This window comes from Pseudophryne corroboree, chromosome 6, assembly GCF_028390025.1.
Source record: "Pseudophryne corroboree isolate aPseCor3 chromosome 6, aPseCor3.hap2, whole genome shotgun sequence".
Taxonomy (NCBI): domain Eukaryota; kingdom Metazoa; phylum Chordata; class Amphibia; order Anura; family Myobatrachidae; genus Pseudophryne; species Pseudophryne corroboree.
Window position 1 is genome coordinate 584,833,740 of NC_086449.1, and position 27,568 is coordinate 584,861,307.

General features: G+C 47.2%; 1 protein-coding gene and 1 pseudogene across 6 annotated transcripts in view; one reads left to right on the forward strand and one right to left on the reverse strand.

The window, feature by feature from the left end:
* The window catches only part of UIMC1 (ubiquitin interaction motif containing 1), a 482,965-nt gene that overhangs the window by 134,186 nt on the left and 321,211 nt on the right, over nucleotides 1-27,568 (reverse strand). The window lies entirely within an intron of this gene.
* Nucleotides 23,709-23,827, forward strand: LOC134938412 (5S ribosomal RNA; annotated as a pseudogene).

Consider the following 27,568-nt stretch of genomic DNA (forward strand, 5'->3'; position numbering starts at 1 on the left):
TTAACACCCAAATATCTGATTGAGTCTGACAGCCAATTGTAAGGGTAAGCATTACACAGGGAAGCAAGAGAGTCAGGGAAATTAATAGGAATGGCATCAGTTTTTGTCGCATTCAATTTGTAATAAGAGGCTGCATTGTACTGATCTAAAATTAAATGAAGATGGGGCAGGGCTGCAACGGAACGGAAACTAATAAAAGATCATCATCAGCGAACAAACATAATTTATGTGAAGACGCACCCATAGTCACCCCAGGAAAAGCATTATCACCATGAAGCAGAGATGCCAGGTGTTCAATTGCCAAAACAAACACCAGAGGGGAGAGAGGACAACTCTGTCTAGAACTGTTGGTAATGGGAAAATAAGATTTTAATTACCTACCAGTAAATCCTTTTCTCGTAGTCCGTAGAGGATGCTGGGGTCCACATTAGTACCATGGGGTATAGACGGGTCCCTTGGGAGCCATGGACACTTTAAGAGTTTAATAGTGTGGGCTGGCTCTTCCCTCTATGCCCCTCCTACCAGACTCAGTCTAGAAATTTGCCCGAGGAGACGGACATACTTTGAGAGAAGGAAATACACAGATAGTGGTAAGATTCACACCAGCTCAACTTAACAACAGAAAACCAAGCTAACCAGCTTGAAACAAGTCAGCAACGGCTGAATAACAGTACTTAACCAAGTAACAATGCAGTACTTAAACTAAGTAACAAATGCAGGAAAACGGTGCGCTGGGCGGGCGCCCAGCATCCTCTACCGACTACGAGAAAAGAATTTACCGGTAGGTAATTAAAATCCTATTGTCTCTTACGTCCTAGAGGATGCTGGGGTCCACATTAGTACCATGGGGCTGTACCAAAGCTCCCAGTATAGGAGGGAGAGCGCAGAGGCTCCTGCAGAACCGATTGATCAAACTTTAGGTACTCAGAGGCCAAAGTATCGAACTTGTAGAACTTGCAAACATGTTCGATCCTGTCCAAGTAGCCACTTGGCAAAGTTGTAAAGCCGAGACCCCCCGGGCAGCCGCCCAAGAAGAACTCACTTTACGAGTAGAATGGGCCTTAACAGATTTTTGACACGGCAAGCCTGCCGTAGAATAAGCATGCTGGATAGTAAACCTGATCCAGCGAGAAATCGTCTGCTTAGAAGCAGGACACCCAACCTGGTTGAGATCATAAAGGACAAACAGAGCGTCCGTCTTTCTGTGACGAGAAGTTCTCTTCACATAAATCTTCACAGACCTTACAACATCCAAGGATTTTGAAGTAATTGAGCAGTCAGTAGCCACTGGCACCACAATAGGTTGGTTTATATGAAAAGCCGACACAACCGTCGGAAGAAATTGCTAACGCGTCCTGAGCTCAGCTCTATCTTCATGGAAAATCAAGTAGGGGCTCCTGCAGGACAAAGCCCCCAATTCCGACACACGTCTAGTAGATGCCAATGTCAATAGTGTGACCTATTTCCAAGTAAGAAATTTGACATCAACCTCCTGTAAAGGTTCGAACCAATCCGACTGCAGGAACTGCAGCACCACATTAAGATCCCAAGGTGCCGTAGGATGCACAAAGGGAGGCCGGATGTGCAGAACCCCTTTAAAGAAATCTGAACCTCAGGGAGGACAGCCAATTGTTTCTGAAAGAAAATTGACAAGGCCGAAATCTGGACTTTTATGGAGCCCAAACGCAGGCCCACATCCACACCTGCTTGCAGAAAGAGGAGAAACCGCCCTAGATGAAACTCCACCGTAGGAAACTTCTTGGATTCACACCAAGACACGTACTTTTTCCAAATTCGATGGTAATGTTTAAATGTTACTCCTTTCCTAGCCTGTATCAGGGTAGGGATAACCTTGTTCGGAATGACTTTCCGAGCTAAGATCTGGCGTTCAACCTCCATGCCGTCAAACGTAGCCACGGTAATAAGCGAACGGCCCCTGTTGCAGAAGGTCCTCGCGAAGAGGAAGAGGCTTCGGATCTACCAGCAGTAACTCCAGAAGATCCGCGTACCAAGCCCTTCTTGGCCAGTCCAGAGCAATGAGGATCGCCTGAATTCTTGTTCTCTTTATTAGTCTGAGAATCTTTAGGATGAGTGGAAGTGGAGGGAAAACATACACTAACTTGAACAGCCACGGAATTACCAGGGCATCCATCGCCACTGCCTGTGGGTCTCTCGACCTGGAACAGTACCTCCGAAGCTTCTTGTAGAGGCGGGAGGCCATCATGTCTATTTGAGGTAAAAACCAAAGACTTGTCACCACCGCGAACACCTCTGGATGGAGGCCCCACTCTCCTGGATGGAGATTGTGTCTGCTAAGGAAGTCCGCTTCCCATTTGTCCAGTCCCGGAATGAAGATTGCCGACAGCACCACCGCGTGCTTTTCCGTCCAGAGGATGATTCTTGTTACCTCTGACATTGCAGGTCTGCTCTTCGTTCCGCCTTGTCGGTTTATGTAGGCCACTGTCGTTACATTGTCCGACTGAACCTGAATGGCCTGATCTTTCAGAAGATGTGCCACTTGTAGAAGACTTTTGTACACGGCCCTTAGTTCTGGAATGTTTATCGGAAGGATGGATTCCAGACTTTTTCCCCTTGGGTGACTGCACCCCAACCTCTGAGACTTGCATCCGTGGTTGGGAGGATCCAATTCTGAATCCCGATCCTGCGGCCCTCTAGTAGGTGAGACGTTTGCAGCCACCATAGGAGCGAGATTCTGGCTTTCGGTTATAGACGTGTCCGCTGGTGCATGTTAAGATGAGATCCCGACCATTTGTCCTTGAGATCCAGCTGGAAAGACTGTGCATGAAATCTTCCGTACTGTAGAGCCTCGTAGGAGGCAACCATCTTCCCCAGAAGGCGAATGCACTGATGAACCGATATCCGGGCTGGCTTCAGGACATCCCGGACCATTGTTTGTATCACCAACGCTTTCCCCGCCGGCAGAAGCACCCTCTGTACTTCCGTATCAAGAATCATTCCCAGGAAGGACAGTCTCCTTGTCGGCTCCAAATACGACTTTGGAAGATTCAGGATCCATCCATGATCCTGGAGTAGAGTTGAGTTGAGAGAGCAATGTTCTGTAACAGCTTCTCCCTGGAAGACGCTTTTATCAGCAGATTGTCTAGATAAGTAATTATGTTCACACCCTGCTTGCGGAGGAGTAGCATCATTTCCGCCATGACCTTGAACACCCTCGGTACCGTGGAGAGGCCAAACGGCAGTGCCTGGAATGGATAGTGACCGTCCAGCAACGCAAATCTTAGATAAGCCTGGTGAGGCGGCCAGATCTGAATGTGCAGGTACGCATCCTTGATATCTAGAGAAACCAGAAATTCCCCCTCCTCAAGACATGAAATCACCGCTCTCAGAGACTCCATCTTGAGTTTGAATTCCCTAAAATAAGGGTTCAATGACTTTAGGTTCAATATTGGCCTGACCGAACCATCCGGTTTCGGTACCACAAACAGGTTTGAGTAAAAACCCTTGTTTGTGAGGTGAGGTGGAAATGGAACAATGACATTTGCCTTTAGCAATTTTTGAACGGCTTTCTGTAGGATAGCACTTTCTGTCAGCAAAGCTGATAAGCTGATTTGAAGAATCTGTGAGGTGGGAGTTCTTGAAACTCCAGTCGGTACCGCTGGGTAACAATATCTTGTACCCAGGGGTCTAGGCATGATGACGCCCAGACATGACTGAAATTTCTGAGTCTTGCTCCCACCTGCCCGACCTCCAGGCTGGAAGGTCCACCATCATGTTGAGGATTTTGAGGAAGCAGAACCAGGTTTCTGTTCCTGGGAACCTGTTGGAGCAGGTTTTCTGGATTTTCCATGACCTCCTCTAAAGAAATTGGAAGGGGGTATGGACTTTTTAACTTTCGCGGTCTGAAAGGACTGCATAGTAGATGTAGGATAAGGTTTCCTAGTCGGCGGTGTTACTGAGGGAAGGAAGGTTGACTTACCCGAAGTTGCCGTGGAGATCCACGCATCTAATGCGTCCCCAAACAGAGCATGACCTGTGAAGGGCAGGCTCTCCACACTGTTCTTGGATTCTGCATCTGCAGACCATTGGTGCAGCCAGAGTCCCCTGCGTGCCGAGACAGCCATGGAAGAAATTCTCGCATTAAGATGGCCAAGGTCCTTCATGGCCTCCACCATGAAACCTGCAGAATCCTGTATGTAACGTAAAAACAATTCAATGTCACTTCTATCCATAGAATCAATTCCTCTAGTAATGTGCCTGACCACTTTACTATGTCTTTAGAAATCCACGCACAGGCAATAAGTGGGTCTTAAAGCTACGCCAGTAGCTGTGTAAAGTGATTTGAGCGTAGTATCAATCTTGCGGTCAGCCGGCTCTTTTAAAGCGGTGGACCAAGGGACAGGTAAAACCACCTTCTTTGATAACCTAGATACAGAAGCGTCTACTACAGGCGGGATTTCCCACTTTTTCTTGTCCTCCTCAGGCAAAGGAAAAGCAAGGAGAACCCTTTTTGGGATCTGGAATTTTTTTCTCTGGGTTTTCCAAGTATTTTTCAAACAATGCGTTTAGTTCCTTAGACGCAGGGAATGTAAGGGAGCATTTCTTATTGTCAGTAAAGTAAACCTTCCCTACTTGCTCAGGTACCTTATCAGTAATATGTAAAATGTCCCTAATAGCCTCAATCATGTGTTGCACCCCCTTAGCAAGGGATGCATCTCCCCCCTGCATATCCCCATCACCGTACCCTGTATCAAAGTCGGTATCCGTGTCAGCTTGCCTGGGCAAGAGCACTCTTTTTCGGGTATACAATTGGGGTCTTTGATGAGGTAGCGGGAGCTGAATACGACAAAACCTTAACAGACTTTCTCAAAGCCTGTGTTTCAGTCTCATTTTGAGCTATCCGAGATGAAATCTGGGATATCATTCCCCTAATAAAATCCACCCATGGGGGTTTGGATTCAGAAGGCTGAGACAGTATATTACAGTCCCAAGTACATGGAATAGACTCTTCAGGAGAAGATACACACTCTGCAGGACAAGATACAGAGTTCCTAGACGTGTATGTGAGCTATACAAACAAACACACACAGGAAAATACAGACAGTTTCCCCCAGAGTACCTTCAGAGAGAAACAGAGTATATGGAGCCAGCCACACAGCGCCCCAGTAGGCAGTTAATACACTAAACGGCCGGCGCTGACTGAATAACCATAATAGATTAAACAGTGATTATTACACTCTTCCCCCCCGTCAATAACATCCTGGTACCGCAGAGGTATGCTGGAGTTATGTGGAGGGCAGCGCTCCCTGTCAGCTTCTCTTCAGTGTGATCTGCAGGGAGAAAATGGCGCTGGATCCGCTTTTCCCCGCTTCCACAGATTATACTGGCCTGAGGTGATTTAGCTGCTAACAGTGGGAATAGCCCCTGTTCGCATATGTGACCAGTGTAGGGTGTTTGCGCTGGCCCAGGGCGCCCCTCACAGCGCCGCACATCAAGTAGCGCTGAGCCTTCCGGAGCGCAGCCTGTCAGAGCTGCGCTCCCACCCTTGTGCTGCCATTCCCGCTGGCGACCCACTTACCGGGTCGCCGGCGTCATACTCACCACTCTTCTATCTTCTGGCTCTGTTAGGGGGTGGCGGCCGTGCTGCCGAAGTGAGCAGTCGCCTCGTGGGCTTGCGATCAGCACCCTCAGGAGCTCAGTGTCCTGTCAGCGGAGATAGAGAACCGTTAACTTCTAGAGTTGGTTCCTACTCCCCCCCCTAAGTCCCACGAAGCAGGGAGGCTGTGACCAGCAGCCTTCCTGTCCGACGCTTGTCTACAAGGGACAAATCCCACCTGGTCCGGGTGTATCAGCAAGGGTAAAAAATAGTTAGTACGGGTAGCAATTAATTTGGCAATATGCTGAGTCTTTTCCCAGGCTTAGGAAACATCACTATTTGAGCCACTAACATTTCCTTTGGAAGAGCACCTACAGACGTCATGGTATTAAAAAGAACAGTCAGATGGGGCGTCAGAGGTTCCCAAAATGTTATATAAAAGTCATTAATAAATCAGTCAGGACCAGGAGCTTTGCCCCGAGAAAGGGACTTTATGGCTACCTCAACTTCAGAAGGAGTCCAGGGGGCATTTAACACCTCCAATTGATCTGGAGAAAGGGACGGTAAGTTTACTTTATCTAGAAAAGAGGAAATAGAAGACAGTGAGGGGCTGAGTTATAAAGTTGGCACTAATAATCAGCAAACTAGGTCGATATATCGCGGGAGTTTAAGACCTTCACTTTAGATGGAGTAAAGACATGTTTAATACTATTCCTGGCCCTCTGCATATGTAACCGACGTGCTAACATCTTGCCAGACTGATTGCCAAATAGGTAGAAATTCTGGTGCAACCTGTTCAATGCTGATTGTGTTCAAGCCATTAATAGCTTCTGCAGTTGGCTACGCACTTCAAATAATTCTTTACGAAGAGCTTTAGATGGTGCGCTCTTATTCTTAATATGTAGTTCCCTCAGTTTGGACTCAAGGTCCGCTTGTCATTGAGCATTTTGTTTTTTGAGGATTGCACCGGCCTCAATGGCGGCACCCCTAGTAACAGCCTTAAAGTCGCACCAATGGTTTAGGGTGGATGCGTCTCGGAGAGAGTTATGAGACGTATATTTATCTGTACTTTTAGAGATAATCTGCTTTGTCATTGCATCCATTAAGAGATGGAGAGATAAGCGCCAAGGGAGGGGCGGAACATTCCTATGGTTAACATTCCAAGATCAAACTATCAGGGTATGGTCAGACCATTTAATAGGGAGAATGTCTATGTCTTTAGAATGTTGTAAGGTCCATTTATCGCATAATACGAGATCGATTCGGGAGTAGGAGTTATGGACCGGGGAATAGAATGTATATTCGCGCCCTGAAGGATTAAGAGTTCTCCATATGTCATAGAGCTCGAATTCGGTCAGTAAATTGCAAAATGCAGTGGATGGGCCAGCAGATGGAGATGTCTGAGGCCTATCAGATCTATCCAATTTTGGATTCAAAACTAAATTAAAATCTCCCATTATAAAGAACCTTTGACAAATCTTTGAATCAAGAGGCATAGTTTACGAAGAAAGGAGACATGATTAGAATTGGGGCATAGAGGTGACCAGTTGATCATCTAATAACACAGTGAGGATTAAATAGCGACCGTTTTTATCGATTAACAGTGAATGTTGGACAAAGGACACCGCACTGCTAAATAAGATGGCAACTCCATTCTGTTTAAAGGGACCAATGACAAAGTATCCTTTAGGATATCTATCAGGGCCAACTCAGGGTCTTTTAGCACCCCGGGCGGCCATAGGGGGCGTGGCTTCATACAGGGGGCGTGGTCAGTTACGCCGCCTGTACAGTGAAATGATGTGCGGTGCGCGATTACGTCATCGCGCACCGCACAGCAAAGGTCCTCTCCACGAAGGAAAACTAGACGCTATGCGTCTAGTTCCCTTCGTGGAGAGGACCTTTGCTGTGCGGTGCGCGATGACGTCATGCGCACCGCACATCATTACAGAAAAGGTCCTCTCCACGAAGGGAAACTAGACGCTACGCGTCTAGTTTCCCTTCACAGCGGGCAGCCCACGAAGGGAAACTAGACGCTACGCGTCTAGTTTCCCTTCACAGCGGGACAGCGGGCAGCGGGGGGCACAGCAGCAGCGGATTTTGCTGTGGTGCGGCGCCCTCCGGATGGCGGAGACCCAGGCAAAAGTCCTGCTTGCCCATGGCAAGATCCGCTACTGATATCTATTATCCTTAAATAGCGGCTGTCTAATGGAAGAGAAGTGGGTTTCCTGTAAAACTACAATCTCTGCTTTTTGTTTATGGAAAAAGTAAAGGGCCAACCTACGTTTATATGGGGAATTTATACCCCTTAACATTCAGGGAGAGCAACCTTAATAAGGAAAAAGTCACTAAACCAATATATAGCGTAGTAGGTAGGATAGTAAAATAGCCATGTCTGGGAATTACATACAGCAGGATCCAAAAGAAGAAGAGAGGGAAAAAAAACAAGAACAGAGAAATGAAGAGAAAAAGAGGGAAAGATATAGGGAAAGAAAAAACCAGCACGGCCCAGTATATCGGGCCTGCATGACTACTGCAGGGGTAGAAACAGTTGTGCAGTAGTATAAGAAAAAACTGGAGGTGTAGCGGCCTAATACCCCCGCCCACGTAAATATTAGAGAATCGTACATAAACAATATATATGAAATCACAGAACTGTCAACGTAAGAAAAAAAGCAAAATAGACATTTAAGTAAATAAACAGATGCATAGAGAATGCCTCAATATCAAGACCGTGAAATACAAACAACAACAGCTTGACCCCGGCGTCCAGCGAAGAGATAGTGTAGAAAGATTCTTCGTATGTAACAATGAGCTTCACTGGGAACCCCCAGCGGTACGGTATATTATGAGCCCGAAGAGCCAACGTGTTAGGCGACAAGGACCTCCGTTTAGCAATAGTCAACGCAGAAAAGTCAGGTAAAATTTGTAGGCAACCCAGGACGTCTAAATCGCCCGCATCTCTTGCGGCTCTAAGGGTGATGTGCTCTTTAGTAGTGAAGAAGTGGACACGGTGAAGTGTGTCCCTTAGCAAGGAGGCCGAGACAGTACGGGGGCGAGGAAGGCGGTGAATGCGGTCAATCAGCAAATCTCTTTCCTCTGCAGTCAGCAACAATTTACGGAAGAGGACCAACGCATAATCTTCCAAGTCAGAGTTAAAGACCAAATCTGGAATTCCTCTGATCTTAATATTGTTTCTCGGAGACCGATCCTCCACACCCGCCGCCTTATTTCTGAGGGTCTCAAGCTCAGACTGCTGGAGGTCATGAGAAAATATAAAATTATTGTGAGAGGCGACCAGTTCCTCCATTTTCTTCTCCAAATGATCAGTAGTGCGGTCACCGATAGCAACCAAGTCCGTTTTAACGTCCCGGATTGTGAACATTAAATCCTTGGATAGATCAGACTTGAAAGCCGATAAAATATGGCACAGTGACTTAACCGTAAGCAGAGCGTCTGGGTCAGTCAGCTCCTAGTGTGGAGAAAGAGCCGGTGGGGTTGATTGACTGAACACTGCCATAAAAGCTGAAGCCGGTGAACCAGATGGAGAGTAGAGTGCACACGACGGTTCCTGAATAGGAAAAGTCACACAAGGATGCAGCACCTCTTTCGGCTTCTTGGGAGGTATGCGGAGATGTATCGCTGACCAAAATTAAAGTATCACAACCGCAACGGATCTCACTGTTGAGTAAAAGAAGAGGCACTCTTCAGACGGAGACAGCAAATTGATTATAATCAACGTAGGTGGGGCACAGTTACATCATAAAGAGCTCCATGTCACGACTCCAATAAACATATGCACACGAGCGGACAGAGGGTGGGGAGAGTGGGAAGCCAGAGGCAGCGATCCACACAGGGAACTGCGGCAGTATGAAATTGAGACTCAGAGATTGGAAGTCAGGAAAGGGCAGAGCCACAGAAGCTTTACTCAGCAGGCAGGGCACAGGGTGACAGCTGCATGGCACCGCACTCTTGAAACTAGATATGGTATGTCCTAGCTCTGGGTGTACCCCGCTGTTAGGAAGCAGTATGCTCCCGCATAGGCTCAGCCGACACACTGCCGATGGATGGGACTGAAACTACTAAGCGATTTTATAATGGCACACTGGCCTACAAATTAAAATTACTATCAGTATAGAAAAATACAGTAGTTGGTACTAACTTTTGGAAAGGGCAGAAAATGTATAATTTCTATCAGTTTTAAAAGGCAATCAGATACCAAAAATAAGAATTTACTCACCGGTAATTCTATTTCTCGTAGTCCGTAGTGGATGCTGGGGACTCTGTCAGGACCATGGGGAATAGCGGCTCCGCAGGAGACAGGGCACAAAATTTAAAAGTTTGACCACTAGGTGGTGTGTACTGGCTCCTCCCCCTATGACCCTCCTCCAAGCCTCAGTTAGGATACTGTGCCCGGACGAGCGTACACAATAAGGAAGGATTTTGAATCCCGGGTAAGACTCATACCAGCCACACCAATCACACCGTACAACTTGTGATCTGAACCCAGTTAACAGTATGATAACGTAGGAGCCTCTGAAAAGATGGCTCACAACAATAAACAACCCGATTTTTTTGTAACAATAGCTATGTACAAGTATTGCAGACAATCCGCACTTGGGATGGGCGCCCAGCATCCACTACGGACTACGAGAAATAGAATTAACGGTGAGTAAATTCTTATTTTCTCTGACGTCCTAGTGGATGCTGGGGACTCCGTCAGGACCATGGGGATTATACCAAAGCTCCCAAACGGGCGGGAGAGTGCGGATGACTCTGCAGCACCGAATGAGAGAACTCCAGGTCCTCCTTAGCCAGGGTATCAAATTTGTAGAATTTTACAAACGTGTTCTCCCCTGACCACGTAGCTGCTCGGCAGAGTTGTAATGCCGAGACCCCTCGGGCAGCCGCCCAAGATGAGCCCACCTTCCTTGTGGAGTGGGCATTGACAGATTTAGGCTGTGGCAGGCCTGCCACAGAATGTGCCAGTTGAATTGTGCTACAAATCCAACGAGCAATCGTCTGCTTAGAAGCAGGAGCACCCAGCTTGTTGGGTGCATACAGTATAAACAGCGAGTCAGATTTTCTGGCTCCAGCCGTCCTTGAAATATATATTTTCAATGCTCTGACAACGTCCAGCAACTTGGAATCCTCCAAATCGCTAGTAGCCGCAGGCACCACAATAGGCTGGTTCAGGTGAAACGCTGATACCACCTTAGGCAGAAAATGAGGACGCGTCCTCAATTCTGCCCTGTCCGAATGGAAAATCAGATATGGGCTTTTATACGATAAAGCCGCCAATTCCGACACTCTCCTGGCTGAAGCCAGGGCCAGTAGCATGGTTACTTTCCATGTAAGATATTTCAAATCTACCGATTTGAGTGGCTCAAACCAATGGGATTTGAGAAAATCCAAAACTACATTGAGATCCCACGGTGCCATTGGGGGCACAACCGGGGGCTGTATATGTAGTACTCCTTTAGGAATCGACCCAGTTGAAATTCCTCTGTCGGGGCCTTCCTGGCCTCACACCATGCAACATATTTTCTCCAAATGCGGTGATAATGTTGTGCAGTCACCTCCTTCCTGGCTTTGACCAGGGTAGGGATGACCTCTTCCGGAATGCCTTTTTCCCTTAGGATCCGGCGTTCAACCGCCATGCCGTCAAACGCAGCCGCGGTAAGTCTTGGAATAGACACGGTCTCTGCTGAAGCAGATCCCTTCTTAGAGGTAGAGGCCACGGATCTTCCGTGAGCATCTCCTGAAGTTCCGGGTACCAAGTCCTTCTTGGCCAGTCCGGAGCCACTAGTATCGTTCTTACTCCCCTTTGCCGTATAATTCTCAGTACCTTGGGTATCAGAGGCAGAGGAGGGAACACATACACTGACTGGTACACCCATGGTGTTACCAGAGCGTCCACAGCTATTGCCTGAGGGTCTCTTGACCTGGCGCAATACCTGTCCAGTTTTTTGTTGAGGCGGGACGCCATCATGTCCACCATTGGTCTTTCCCAATGGACTACAATCATGTGGTGAACACTGCTGACAGTGCTATCACATGATTTTCCGCCCAGCGAAGAATCCTTGCAGCTTCTGCCATTGCCCTCCTGCTTCTTGTGCCGCCCTGTCTGTTTACGTGGGCGACTGCCGTGATGTTGTCCGACTGGATCAACACCGGCTGACCCTGAAGCAGAGGTTTTGCCAGGCTTAGAGCATTGTAGATTGCTCTTAGTTCCAGTATATTTATGTGAAGAGACGTTTCCAGGCTTGACCACACGCCCTGGAAGTTTCTTCCTTGTGTGACCCTCCCCAGCCTCTCAGGCTGGCATCCGTGGTCACTAGGACCCAGTTCTGTATGCCGAATCTGCGGCCCTCTAACAGATGAGCACTCTGCAACCACCATAGCAGAGAGACCCTTGTCCTTGTCGACAATTTTATCCGCTGATGCATCTGCAGATGCGATCCGGACCATTTGTCTAGCAGATCCCACTGAAAAATTCGTGCATGGAATCTGCCGAATGGAATCGCTTCGTAAGAAGCCACCATTTTTCCCAGGACTCTTGTGCATTGATGCACAGACACTGTCCCTGGTTTTAGGAGGTTCCTGACGAGTTCGGATAACTCCCTGGCTTTCTCCTCCGGAAGAAATACCTTTTTCTGAACAGTGTCCAGAATCATCCCTAGGAACAGCAGACGTGTCGTCGGGATCAGTTGTGATTTTGGAAAATTCAGAATCCACCCGTGCTGTTGGAGCACTACTTGAGTTAGTGCTACTCCGACCTCCAGCTGTTCTCTGGATCTTGCCCTTATCAGGAGATCGTCCAAGTAAGGGATAATTAATACGCCTTCTCTTAGAAGAAGGATCATCATTTCGGCCATTAGCTTGGTAAAGACCCTGGGTGCCGTGGACAATCCAAACGGCAGCGTCTGAAACTGATAATGACAGTTTTGTACCACGAACCTGAGGTACCCTTGGTGTGAAGGGCAAATTGGGACATGAAGGTAAGCATCCTTGATGTCCAAGGACACCATAAAATCCCCTTCTTCCAGATTCGCTATCACTGCTCTGAGTGACTCCATCTTGAACTTGAATTTTTGTATGTACAGGTTCAGAGATTTCAGATTTAGAATAGGTCTTACCGAGCCGTCCGGCTTCGGTACCACAAATAGCGTGGAGTAATACCCCTTTCCCTGTTGTAGAAGGGGTACCTTGATTATCACCTGCTGAGAATACAGCTTGTGAATGGCTTCCAATACCGTCGCCCTGTCTGAGGGAGACGTTGGCAAAGCAGATTTTAGGACCCGGCGAGGGGGAGACTTCTCGAATTCCAACCTGTAACCCTGAGATACTACCTGCAGGATCCAGGGGTCCACCTGCGAGTGAGCCCACTGTGCGCTGAAATTCTTGAGGCGACCCCCCACCGCCCCTGAGTCCGCTTGTAAGGTCCCAGCGTCATGCTGAGGCCTTTGCAGAAGCCGGGGAGGACTTCTGCTCCTGGGAAGGGGCTGCTTGCTGCAGTCTCTTACCCTTTCCTTTGCCTCGGGGCAAATATGAATGTCCTTTTGCTCACTTGTTCTTATAGGAACGAAAGGACTGCGTCTGAAAAGACTGCGTCTTTTTCTGCTGGGAGGGGACTTGAGGTAAAAAGGTGGACTTCCCGGCTGTTGCCGTGGCTACCAAATCCGATAGACCGACCCCAAATAATTCCTCCCCTTTATACGGCAATACTTCCATATGCCGTTTGGAATCCGCATCGCCTGACCACTGTCGTGTCCATAGACTTCTTCTGGCAGATATGGACATCGCACTTACTCTTGATGCCAGAGTGCAGATATCCCTCTGTGCATCTCGCAAATAAAGGAATGCATCCTTTAATTGCTCTATAGTCAATAAAATACTGTCCCTATCCAGGGTATCAATATTTTCAGTCAGGGAATCCGACCAAGCCACCCCAGCACTGCACATCCAGGCTGAGGCGATTGCTGGTCGCAGTATAACACCAGTATGTGTGTATATACTTTTTAGCGTATTTTCCAGCCTCCTATCAGCTGGATCCTTGAGGGCGGCCGTATCAGGAGACGGTAACGCCACTTGTTTGGATAAACGTGTGAGCGCCTTGTCCACCCTAGGGGGTGTTTCCCAGCGCGCCCTAACCTCTGGCGGGAAAGGGTATAACGCCAATAACTTCTTTGAAATTAGCAGTTTTTTATCAGGGGTAACCCACGCTTCATCACACACGTCATTCAATTCCTCTGATTCAGGAAAAACTACAGGTAGTTTTTTCAGACCCCACATAATACCCCTTTTTGTGGTACTTGCAGTATCAGAGATATGCAAAGCCTCCTTCATTGCCGTGATCATATAACGTGTGGCCCTACTGGAAAATACGTTCGTTTCTTCACCGTCGACACTAGATTCGGTGTCCGTGTCTGGGTCTGTGTCGACCGACTGAGGCAAAGGGCGTTTTACAGCCCCTGACGGTGTTTGAGACGCCTGTACAGGTCTTAACTGGTTTGCCGGTCGTCTCATGTCGTCAACCGACTTTTGCAGCGTGCTGACATTATCACGTAATTCCATAAACAAAGCCATCCATTTCGGTGTCGACTCCCTAGGGGGTGACATCGCCATTACCGGCAATTGCTCCGCCTCCACACCAACATCGTCCTCATACATGTCGACACACGTACCGACACACAGCAGACACACAGGGAATGCTCTGATAGAAGACAGGACCCCACTAGCCCTTTGGGGAGACAGAGGGAGAGTTTGCCAGCACACACCAAAGCGCTATAATTATATAGGAACAACCTTATATAAGTGTTGTTTCCTTATAGCTGCTTAATATATATAATATCGCCAAAAAATGCCCCCCCTCTCTGTTTTTTACCCTGTTTCTGTAGTGCAGTGCAGGGGAGAGCCTGGGAGCCTTCCTAGCAGCGGAGCTGTGTAGGAAAATGGCGCTGTGTGCTGAGGAGATAGGCCCCGCCCCCTATTCCGGCGGGCTCTTCTCCCGGTTTTTCTGAGACCTGGCAGGGGTGAAATACATCCATATAGCCTCATGGACTATATGTGATGTATTCTTTTTAGCCAGAAAGGTATTAACATTGCTGCCCAGGGCGCCCCCCCCAGCGCCCTGCACCCTCAGTGACCGCCGGTGTGAAGTGTGCCTGAGCGCAATGGCGCACAGCTGCAGTGCTGTGCGCTACCTCATGAAGACTGAAAAGCCTTCAGCCGCCGGTTTCTGGACCTCTTCTTACTTCGGCATCTGCAAGGGGGTCGGCGGCGCGGCTCCGGTGACCCATCCAGGCTGTACCTGTGATCGTCCCTCTGGAGCTAGTGTCCAGTAGCCTAAGAAGCAAATCCATCCTGCACGCAGGTGAGTTCACTTCTTCTCCCCTAGGTCCCTCGTTGCAGTGAGCCTGTTGCCAGCAGGACTCACTGAAAATAATAAAACTATCAAAACTTTTACTCTAAGCAGCTCTTTATGAGAGCCACCTAGATTGCACCCTGCTCGGATGGGCACAAAAACCTAACTGAGGCTTGGAGGAGGGTCATAGGGGGAGGAGCCAGTACACACCACCTAGTGGTCAAACTTTTAAATTTTGTGCCCTGTCTCCTGCGGAGCCGCTATTCCCCATGGTCCTGACGGAGTCCCCAGCATCCACTAGGACGTCAGAGAAATAGAAGTGTGCGGCTGCTGTTATTCCACTGCAGAGTCCTGTCAGATAACTATGGCCTCTGCTAGAATCAGGGGACAAGTGACACTGAAAGCCAGGCAAACTTGCACTCAAAATAGACGTACAACTAATGACGGGCACAGCTTTTAGTTGTCTCATAAGATACTTCTATCTAAAAGTTTCCTGCCTGTCTCTTGCTAGGTAAAGGGGGAAAAAAAAGAAGAAAAAAAAAAAAGAGAGAGAGAGACCAACAATGGTGGACGCATTTAGAGATGCATTTCTTTTTATGTCAAGGGGGGCACCACTGAACTTGCAACTTGTAGATTTGTGTCAATAGCTCTCAAATTAGTATTTCCACCACAAAATAAAAAAAACTCTTGTGAATTGGAAAATTTGGCCTTATAAAGAGCACCAAATCATACACAGAACAAGACTTTTTTCCAAAAGTTTTAGCATAAATTTTAAATCATATGTGCGAAATTTAAAACATTTCATTTCCAGCATAAACCTGGTATAAACTGAAAAAAATATACATCTAACATAAAAACCCCTAAAACTCAAATACAGGTTGAGTATCGCATATACGGAATGCTCGTGACCAGGAGCATTCCAGACAGGCCCACCATCAAGGGGGTTCCATAGGTACTTGAGTCCCAGGCCCAGCCAGAAAGGGGGCCCGGGTGTCAGCAGTGTGGTACTGTATATGTAGTGCCGGACCCACCAGTGTTCCAGCCAGGTAGCGTGGCAGATGCAGGCAGTAGCCGGCGTGAAGAGAGAGACAGGAACAGCTGCATTGTAAGTATGGCATGGGCCGCGAGCCAATCGGAGCTCGAGGAACGGCAGCCAATCAGGATCTGCTGGCTCCTGATTGGCTGCCGGTCCGTGAGCTCCGATTGGCTCGTGGGCTGCGGCTGATTCCACTTTTAAAATGCCACTGTCCATGTCTCTCACTACATGCCGGCTACTGTCTGCCGCCGCGCTAGCTGGAACACTGGTGGGTCCGGCGCTACATATACCACACTGGTCCTGAAGCAGCTGCTGCAATGAACGGAGGCCAGACGGGGAGGAGGAGCCGCTGAGCTGCATCTCACCTCTCTGGGCCTTCGCTTTCCCTTTCTGTGTGACTGCTAAGCTTGGGTGCTGGGTATCTGAGGTCATGTTCTATTGACCATCCCCAGCGCCAAATGTCTATAGGAAAGCTGCCAGCTGGTATCCAGGCCAGGGAGGAGAGGAGGCGGTCTGCCTGGACAAGAGGAGGAAGACCACCCCCACATTTTTCATACCCCCTACCCCACCTGCCCACCACATTTCCTCCCTCCTGTCATCTCTCTACCTGAGTCCCCTGCGCTTCTTACCTCTGCCAGTGACTGCCTGCTCTTTGAGGAAGTTCTCCACCTGCCCTTGTGACCATTGATGTGGATCGGAGGTGATGCTGCAGCTCTGCTGTGCGCCAAGGTAAGTAAATTTTGGTTATCACTATATTTATCACCCTCTTCCTGTCGCGTTTAGCCTCTCCCTCTCTATTTCTTCCAGTCACCCACTACCTCTCCCCATCACCCTCTGCCATTCCCCATCACTATCACCCCATCATCCTCTCCGTCACCATGCCTCTCACCGTCATCCTCTCCATGTCACCCTTTTCCTCTCCCTGTCATCCTCTCCCTCTCACCATCTTCCTTTTTCTGTGACCCTCTTCCTCTCACCATCATTCTCTCCCTGTCACTATCTTCCTCTCTCTTTTTAAACTGGTGTATGCACCAATTTATGTCCCACTCCCGCTGTAGCTCCACCCACATTCACAGCTCCGCCCACCTTTCCCCGGGGAAGGGGGGAAGGGGCCCTGCCCATTTTGTCAATCCCGGGCCCCACAATTTCTGAAGGAAGCCCTGATTCCAGATATGGGATTTTTCCGGATAACAGATTACCTGTTATGCGGACGTGTCAGATGGGTCTGGCGCGTTGGCGAAAAGGTCCAGCAGGTCTGCGGGGAGTCCCGGGAGTCAGCACGGCGGGTACTAGAAGTCAGCAGCGGTGAGGGAATGGCTGCAAAGCTACTCCCCCACCTGTCTGTGATTGGTTGCAGACTCCAGTGATGTCGTGACGCCGGCCACATCACGACGTCACAGAAATTTATTACATTTTTCAGAATATTTCGGTTAACGGGTATCCGGATAACGGATACCCGACCTGTACCTAAAATCCCACAAAACACAGAAATTTAATAAAATGCACATTTTATTCATCTATTGAGATTCCAAAGTTAAGTCATTTAAATTTCAAACCTATTCAAAATTGTAACTAGGGAAGTTTCTTCTCTTTGTAAGCAGCTGGATGACTGTGGACATTGCAGACAGTATAAAAAGCAATCTTATGAACACTTGCAATAGTGCAACACTGCCACCTTCTGTTTATTCTATCTTATGCCCAAAGAGTTACATTTATCTGCCATCCATATACTCCGTAACAAATATATAATAAGATTTTTAACAAATAATAAAATTGAAAGCAAGCCTGCTTGAATTATTTGACATACACACACACACACACACACACACACACACACACACACACACACACACACACACACACACACACACACACACACATCTATTCTATATGATAAAAAAGCTAACCCTGCTCCTAACGTTTAAGGGGGAAATCAAGTGTTTTGCGCTCTGGTGCAACTAGATGGCGCCTAACAAAGCAATTCAAGTGTTGCTTTGTTCACGGTCGCTGGCGCAGACATTACTGTTAAGTTGTTCCGTCATTTTGACAGGCTGGTAACATATATATACATATCTCTGTTCACCTTGACAAAGGGGTAATCTAGCCCCGAAACGTCGGTCTATTTGTGAAATACACTTGGTATTACTTCAAAGCCTCAGAGTGCCGACCTTTTCTTCATGTATATATATATATATATATATATATAATAGGATTTTGATAACCTACCGGTAAATCCTTTTCTCCTAGTCCGTAGAGGATGCTGGGGACGACATCAAGACCATGGGGTATAGACGGGATCCGCAGGAGACATGGGCACTCTAAAGACTTTTCATTGGGTGTGAACTGGCTCCTCCCTCTATGCCCCTCCTCCAGACCTCAGTTGTAGGAACTGTGCCAAGGGAGACTGACATTTCGAGGAAAGGAATTACTTAACTAGTGGTCAGATATCTACCAACTCACACCCTCAACCATGCCGCACACATGGCATTCAACATAACACACGCCAACAGGCATGAACCAATTGCAGCAACATGCTGAAACCAATATAACACAACTTGTGTAACTCTAATAACTAAACTGCAGGTAAAGTACGCACTGGGACGGGCGCCCAGCATCCTCTACGGTCTAGGAGAAAAGGATTTACCGGTAGGTTATCAAAATCCTATTTTCTCATACGTCCTAGAGGATGCTGGGGACGACATCAAGACCATGGGATCTATACCAAAGCTCCAGTACGGGCGGGAGAGTGCGGATGACCCTGCAGCACCGATTGACCAAACTTTAGGTCCTCATCGGCCAAGCTGTAAAACTTGTAGAACTTAGCAAATGTGTTTGACCATGATCAAGTAGCTGCTCGGCAAAGTTGTAATGCCGAGAACCCCCGGGCAGCCGCCCAGGATGAGCCCACCTTCCTAGTGGAGTGGGCCTTTACCGACGTCGGCAACAGCTATCCAGCCGTAGTATGAGCTTGCTGAATCGTATTTCTAATCCAACGTGTAATAGTCTCGCTTGGAAGCAGGACAGCCAATCTTGTTGTGATCATACAGGACAAACAGAGCCTCTGTTTTCCGTATACGAGCCGTTCTAGCAACATAGATTTTCAAAGCTCTAACCACATCTAGAGACTTTGAATCAGTGAATGTGTCAGTAACTACTGGCACTACAATAGGTTGGTTTATGTGGAAAGAAGAAACCACCTTAGGAAGAAAATGTTGGCGAGTTCGCACCTCTGCCCTATCTTCATGGAAAACCAGGTAAGGGCTCTTGTGAGACAAGGCCCCCAATTCAGACACCCGCCTTGCGGATGCCAATGCCAAAAGCATCACCACTTTCCAAGTGAGAAACTTCAACTCTATCTTTTGTAGAGGCTCAAAACAATCCGATTAAAGGTCCCATGGTGCCACTGGAGGCACGAATGGAGGCTGGATGTGCAGAACCCCTTTCACGAATGTCTGAACCTCTGGAAGAGAGGCCAATTGTTTTTGGAAGAACACTGACAAGGCCAAAATCTGGACCTTGATTGATCCCAATCGTAGGCCCACCTCCACGCCATCCTGCAAAAAATTGAGAAAACGTCCTAAGTGAAACTCTTCCGTAGGAGCTTTCTTGGATTCACACCAAGACACATATTTTCTCCAAATACGGTGGTAATGTTTCGATGTTACTCCCTTTCTGGCCTGAATAAGGGTGGGGATGACCTCCTTAGGAATACCCTTCCTGGCTAGGATACGGCGCTCAACAGCCATGCCGTCAAACGTAGCCGCGGTAAGTCCTGGTACATGCACGGCCCCTGATGCAGCAGGTCCTCCCGAGGAGGAAGAGGCCGAGGATCTTCTATGAGCAACTGCTGAAGATCTGGGTACCAAGCCCTCCTTGGCCAGTCTGGGGCAATGAAGATTGCTCGAACCCTTGTTTTTCTTATGATCCTGAGTACTTTTGGAATCAGCGGAAGTGGAGGGAAGACATACACTGACTGAAAAACCCACTGGGTCACCAGTGCATCCACTGCTATTGCTTGAGGGTCTCTCGACCTGGAACAGTATCTCTGAAGCTTCTTGTTGAGACGAGACGCCATCATGTCTATTTGAGGAACTCCCCAAAGACTTGTCACCTCTGCGAAGACTTCTTGGTGGAGGCCCCACTCTCCTGGATGGAGATCGTGTCTGCTGAGGAAGTCTGCTTCCCAGTTGTCTACTCCCGGAATGAATATTGCCGACAGAGCTTGTAGATGTTTTTCTGCCTAGTGGAGGATTTTTGTCGCCTCTGCCATTGCCACTCTGCTTTTCATTCCGCCCTGCCTGTTTATGTACGGGACTGCTGTTATATTGTCCGCCTGGATTTGCACGGGAAGGTCTTGAAAAAGATGTACCGCTTGTTGAAGGCCGTTGTAAATGGCTCTTAGCTCCAGTACGTTTATGTAAAGGCAGGCTTCCTGATGTGACCAACGTCCCTGGAAGTTTTCTCCCTAAGAGACTGCTCCCCAGCCTCGGCGATTTGCATCCGTGGTTACCAGGACCCAGTCCTGAATCCCGAACCTGCGTCCCTCTAGCAGGTGAGAGCTGTGCAACCACCACAGGAGCGAAATCCTGGTTTTTGACGACAGGACTATCTTTCTGTGCATGTGTAGGTGTGACCCCGACCACTTGTCCAACAGGTCCCACTGGAATACTCTGGCATGAAATCGGCCAAACTGTATGGCTTTGTAGGCCGCCACCATCTTCCCCAACAACCGAATGCACTGATGGATCGACACTTGATGGTTTCAATATCTGTTTTACCATTTTCTGGATTTCCAGAGCCTTTTCCAGCGGAAGAAATACTCTCTGAACTTCTGTGTCCAGAATCATCCAGAGGAAAGACAACCTTGTCGTCGGTTCCAACTGTGACTTTGGGTAATTTATGATCCACCCGTGTATTTGGAGTATTGACAGGGAGAGGGAAATGTTTTGTAACAACTGCTCCCTGGATCTCGCCTTTATCAGGAGGTCGTCCAGATAAGGGATTATGTTGACTCCTTTCTGACGAAGGAGGACCATCATCTCCGCCATCACCTTGGTGAATACCCTCGGCGCCGTGGAGAGACCGCAAGGTAACGCCTGGAATTGGTAATGGCAATCCTGAACCGCGAATCTCAGATAAGCCTGGTGAGGAGGATAAATGGGAACATGCAGGTAAGCATCCTTTATGTCCACCGACACCAAGTAGTCCCCCTCCTCCAGACTGGCAATCACCGCCCGAAGTGATTCCATTTTGAACTTGAACCTTTTCAGGAAGCAATTCAGATCTTTTAGATTTAGGATCGGTCTGACCAAGCCGTCTGGCTTCGGAACAACAAAGAGGCTTGAATAAAAACCCCGCCCTTGTTGTGACAACGGTACCAGGACTATGACCTGGTCTTGACGTAATTTTTGGATTGCCGCTGTTACTGCTTCTCTCTCTGGCGGAGAAGCTGGCAAGGTCGATTTGAAAAATCGGCATGGGGGAACGTCTTGAAACTCCAGTTTGTATCCCTGGGATACTATTTGCAACACCCAGGGATCCAGGGCAGACAGAATCCAATACTGGCTGAAGAGTTTGAGACGTGCCCCCACCTGAGCGGCCTCCCGCAAGGGAGCTCCAGCGTCATGCTGGGGATTTGGGAACCTGGAGCCGGTGTGGGCTTCTTTCCCTTTCCCCTTCCCCTACCTGCAAAGAAGGGGGAACCTCTCGTCTTTTTGTATTTATTGGCTGAAAGGACTGCATTTGCGGGTGATAGGTCTTTATTGCCGGTGCAGGCGCAGAGGGCAAAAATGTTGACTTCCCTGTGGTAGCCACCGAGACTAACGCATCCAGGCCATCGCCAAATAAGGCCTCACCTTTATATGGGAAAGCCTCCATGTTTTTTTGGAATCTGCATCCGCGTTCCACTGGCGAATCCACAACGCCCGCCTAGCCGATACTGCCATGGTAGCGGCCTGTGAACTCAAGAGTCCAATATCCTTCATTGCTTCCAGCATGTAGACGGCAGCGTCCTTGATATTCCCTAACTTAAGGAGTATCTCATCTTTATCAATCGTGTCAATTTCTAATGACACGCTTTCTGACCATTTTTCAATAGCGCAACTCCTGAGCAGTGTACCATTGGTAACATAAATGGATTTCAATGTCGTTTCCATTTTGCGATCTGCCGGCTCTTTAAGAGAAGCCGTGCCAGGAGCAGGGAGAATTACCTTCTTTGTCAACCTGGAAAGTGCACTGTCTAACACAGGGGGTGACTCCCACTTTTTCCTGTCCTCAGCTGGGAAAGGGTAAGCTATGTGAATCTTTTTGGGAATACAAAATCTTTTAGCATGATTCACCCACATCCCTTCAAAGAGAGCATTTAGTTTGTGTGAAGGGGGGAACGTGACTTTGGACTTCTTTTCCTTACATAAATACGCCTTGTCCTGAGGTACAGGAGTGGTTTCTGTAACCTCCAACACGTCCCTTATAGCCACAATCATATATTGTATATTTTTTGCCAATTAATGATCTATCTCTCTGGATTCACTATCGTCGACACAAGAGTCAGAATCCGTGTCGGTATCAGTGTTTACAACATTTGCAAATGGTCTCTTACGTGACCCAGAGGGGCCTCCCGCATAAGGAATAACAGCATCCTGAAAAATCACATCTTCCACAGATTTTCTCCAGCATGCAGCCTTAGATTCAGACTTATCTAATTTACGGTTACTATCGAACAAGAAGAGCGACCGTGCACCGGTATGTATAAATTGCAAAGATTATACGAAACCAAAAATTGGACAATTATATTACTGGAAAGGAAATTTAAACCTTTCTAATTATGTCCCTATTGGTGGAGATCCCGGAAGTGAACAAGCCCAAACGGGCGAAACGCGTTTTCCACGGATTTACAGCATGGGACCTGTCCTTGGAGGATCCTGCATTATCACCTATTTCCTGATCCTGACATTTTGAGTATCACTTTTCTATCTGCTAGTTTTCATCTGCAATCTATGTTTGAATTTTCCATTTTTATAGGTTTCCTTTTTTTCAATGGGCATATTTATTGCACATTTAGCAGTTGTAATTTTCTGTGCACATCTTAGTAATATAATCCTACATATTGCAGGCTAGCATTATTGGCATATGTGCTCATTTGGCACACTATTCCACACTACATGCTGCATGTTGGAGATTTTTCTTGCATACTAAAAATCCTATAGATTGCAGAACAATATCACGGCAATAAGTGCTCCTTTTTGCTTGACACACCATTCACACCGCAAGCCAATTATTTTGGATTTTCTGTGCATAATACAGCCTGATAAACCCTATAGATTGCAGACTATACTCATTCTTCATACTATTTCATTTCCTTTGTATACAGTGTGCTATACCTTTTTAGGTTTTTTTCAAAGTAATGATGTGTTGCTTTGTACAAAAATGTATACATATGTGTAGTATATCCACATGTACTATTTTACCTGACGCTGCATACTCTGTGACGTGGTTTCCCACCAGGGTTAATAACCACCAGTCCAATTCAAAAAGTGACAATATCCTTTTTCTTTTTCACCACTTACTATTTTCCGTAGACTCTCATTCACGATCCAGGGTGCACTTTGCCATTAAGTGACATTTTGCTCACCCCGCCTAACGTGGAAAGTAGATCTACATATTATATGGTCTTATCTTTCTAAATCCTTACTCTACCATCCTTATATAGGTGCACTCTCATTGGTAGATAGCCTCTCTACTATCACACCACGCTGCTAATGCCCGATCTCGTCTGATCTTGGAAGCGAAACAGCGTTGGGCCGGGTCAGTACTTTGAGAGGAGACTCCTTGGGAATACCTGGTGTTGTAGAGTAGGGACTATTCCCCTTCCTCAGAAGGGTGGACACCAACAGCAGTATCACCACTATTTGTTCTTTCAAAACTTTCTTCTCTTTTTTCTGCGTTCAGGTTATATCAATACAGATATCTCCAATTCTGAGTAACATGGAATAATAGGTGAATAATAAATTGCTTAGAATCAACCTGATTTCAGTGGTTCTCTAAGACACATTATTTGACCTCCTACAGCTAGTGACCTCCTTGGTCGGTCTCATCAATACAGATTATCTGTACTGGTCAGGAGAAACGGGTGTTAGACTATTAGGTGTCTGCAGCCTTTCTAATCCTTCTCATGTGATTAACAGACCAGAACATTTTTACATTTTCTCATGTCTTTATTATGTTTACATTTTTTCTTTGGATCGTAGAGGGGTATTTTGTTTTTAACTCTTGATCAATAAACATAAATTTTAATAACTTTCAGTAATTAATTGAACAATATTTTCTTCTTTTTTAAGAGTGCGCCCACACAAGAGCTTTCTTTCTTTCCCTCTGCTAGTACTAATTTACGGTTAATCAGATGCATACTGTCACGTAGTTATTTCACCCAGGCAGGCTCTTGGTGTGCCAGCAGCGCCACCACATTACAACTCTGTGTCCCTAAAATGGCTTCCTCCGGGGAGGAACTCCCTGCCTCAGACATGCCTCACACGTGTACAGCACACCAACAGACACACTGGGACTTATTTTGGGGACAGACCCACAGTAAAATCTGTCAGAGGGACACAGGAGCAGCCAGTTCACAATCCCAGCGCCAGTATTTCCTGTGAACACAGTATGTCCACAGCCTAATAGCGTTTTTTAAATAGTAATATACACTATCAAATGCACCACAATCGCTTTGTGCCCCCCCTTAATAACACCCTGTACTTGTCAGAAGTGGAGGAGAGGACCAGCGTGTTCTCTGCAGCCTGAGGAGAGAGAGAAAATGGCGCTGAGTAGTGTGCTGGCTGCCTGAGGAAGAAGCTCCGCCCCCGCAATGGCGCGTCCTTACACTCATACAAACACTGCAATATTTAAACTGGCGGGGGTAGGGCTGTGTCAGCGGCAACTTATGCCCACTTTTAGCCAGTTTTGAGGTATTTTTCTTGCTGCCCAGGGTGCCCCCCCCACCACCATGCGCCCTGCACCCTGTAGTGCCTGTGTGTGTGGGCAGCAATGGCGCGCTGCGCTCCCGCCAGCCGTGCCGCACCTCAGCCTTCACTTACTTGACAGAAGATCATTCTTCTTATACTCACCTGTCTTCTGGCTCAGTGAGGCGGGTGACGTCGTGCTGTGGGAGTGAGCATCCAGACACGGCTAGCGTTCAGTTCCCTTCAGAAGGTAATGGGGTCCGGTCAGCCAGAAGCAGAGCCATGAAACTCTGAGGAGGTTGGTTCTGCTTCTGCCCCCTCACTCCCATGAAGCAGGGAGTCTGATGCCAGCAGATCTCCCTGAAAATAAAAAACCTAACATAAAAGTATTTTCAGAGAAACTCAGTAGAGCTCCTCAGAGTGCATCCAGTCGACCTGGGCACATTTCTAAAACTGAGGTCTGGAGGAGGGGCATAGAGGGAGGAGCCAGTTCACACCCAATAAAAAGTCTTTAGAGTGCCCATGTCTCCTGCAGATCCCGTCTATACTCCATGGTCTTGATGTCGTCCCCAGCATCCTCTAGGACGTATGAGAAATATATATATATATATATATATATATATATATATATATATAAACATGTAGCATCGTGTCAATTTGTAAAAAGCTAACCGAGGACACAGCAAGGAAATACACTGTCAGGTGCTTGAGGTCACAACTCTATCTACATAAATGGAATATATTAGAGGACACAGAAGACATTGACAGGGTCACTTTACTTTAATCCAGGTAGTCCGCATGCATTACAATTTCCCTTCTACAAAACAAGGCATTGCTGCTGACCTCTGGGGGAATGTTAGAACATCCAATCTGCTGCAACTTCAACCAAGTGCACAACCTGTATGGGAGCAGTGATGGGCAGATTGTGAAGTAAATGTGCTGACAGGCACATCTATGAAAGATGCGGATGTGCTACTGCCCTGGCATTCTGGAAAAGTGTACCACACATTTTTACATTTTCAAAATAGTCAGGGTGCAGCAGAATATAATGGGCAAATATTACCCATATAGCTCAGTTAATCAGCAACTGTATCACAGGCACATTGCTTTCCCTGGCAGCCATTATATAAGGAAACCTCTGTTGTTACACATCTACCTGCATTAAGACTTTGAATTTGATGTGAATACCAGAGATTCCCAAACATCATCCTCAAGGCACCCAACATCAATGGCTGAGCACAGGTTCTTAAATCCAAAATGACTAATGTACAAATTAATTCATCTGCGCTCAATCATGGATATGGTTTACAACCTACTAAGTCTACGTTAAAACATACATTGTTCGGCCTCGAGTATAGCCATGTTAACAAATGAACACCAGAGGCAAAAATTACCTAAACAATGTTTTTCGCAGATTCTATGGATTTCTGCAATTTTCCGGGTGTTTTTACAAATCAGAGATTTACTAAAGGCAAAAAAGAAAAGTCTACGGGAAATCACAGGAGAAACAACTTAACACATGAATACACCATCGGACCAAACATTGCATCCTTAACATTGATGCAAATAGAAATACCAAATTTACAAAACATTGTGTTGGTAAATCCAATAGAAATCGCATCACAAAATAAGAATTAAATATACGTGTCTGTAAGCGTCAGGTGTGTCCTAAGCACTGCACAGACCACACTGACCTCTCCAGGCTTTGTTGTGTTAAATGTTTAAAATAAGATTTTACTTACCGGTAAATCTATTTCTCGTAGTCCGTAGTGGATGCTGGGGACTCCGTAAGGACCATGGAGAATAGACGGGCTACGCAGGAGACATGGGCACTTTAAGAAAGAATTTGGATTCTGGTGTGCTCTGGCTCCTACCTCTATGTCCCTCCTCCAGACCTCAGTTAAAGAAACTGTGCCCGGAAGAGCTGACAGTACAAGGAAAGGATTTAGGGAATCCAGGGTAAGACTCATACCAGTCACACCAATCATACCGTATAACTTGTGATAACTTTACCCAGTTAACAGTATGAACAATAACAGAGCATCAGATAAACCCTAATGCAACTATAACATAACCCTTATTTAAGCAATAACTATATACAAGCATTGCAGAAAAAGTCCGCACTTGGGACGGGCGCCCAGCATCCACTACGGACTACGAGAAATAGATTTACCGGTAAGTAAAATCTTATTTTCTCTAACGTCCTAGTGGATGCTGGAGACTCCGTAAGGACCATGGGGATTATACCAAAGCTCCCAAACGGGCGGGAGAGTGCGGATGACTCTGCAGCACCGAGAGAGCAAACGATAGGTCCTCCTCAGCCCGGGTATCAAACTTGTAGAACTTTGCAAACGTATTTGCACCTAACCAAGTAGCAGCTCGGCATAGCTGTAATGCCGAGACCCCTCGGGCAGCCGCCCAAGAAGAGCCCACCTTCCTAGTGGAATGGGCTTTCACTGATTTTGGCTGCGGCAATCCAGCCACAGAATGAGCCTGCTGAATCGTGTTACAGATCCAGCGAGCAATAGTCTGCTTTGAAGCAGGAGCACCAAGCTTGTTGGATGCATACAGGATAAACAGTGACTCCGTTTTCCTGACTCTCGCCGTTCTGGCTACATAAACTTTTAAAGCCCTGACCACAT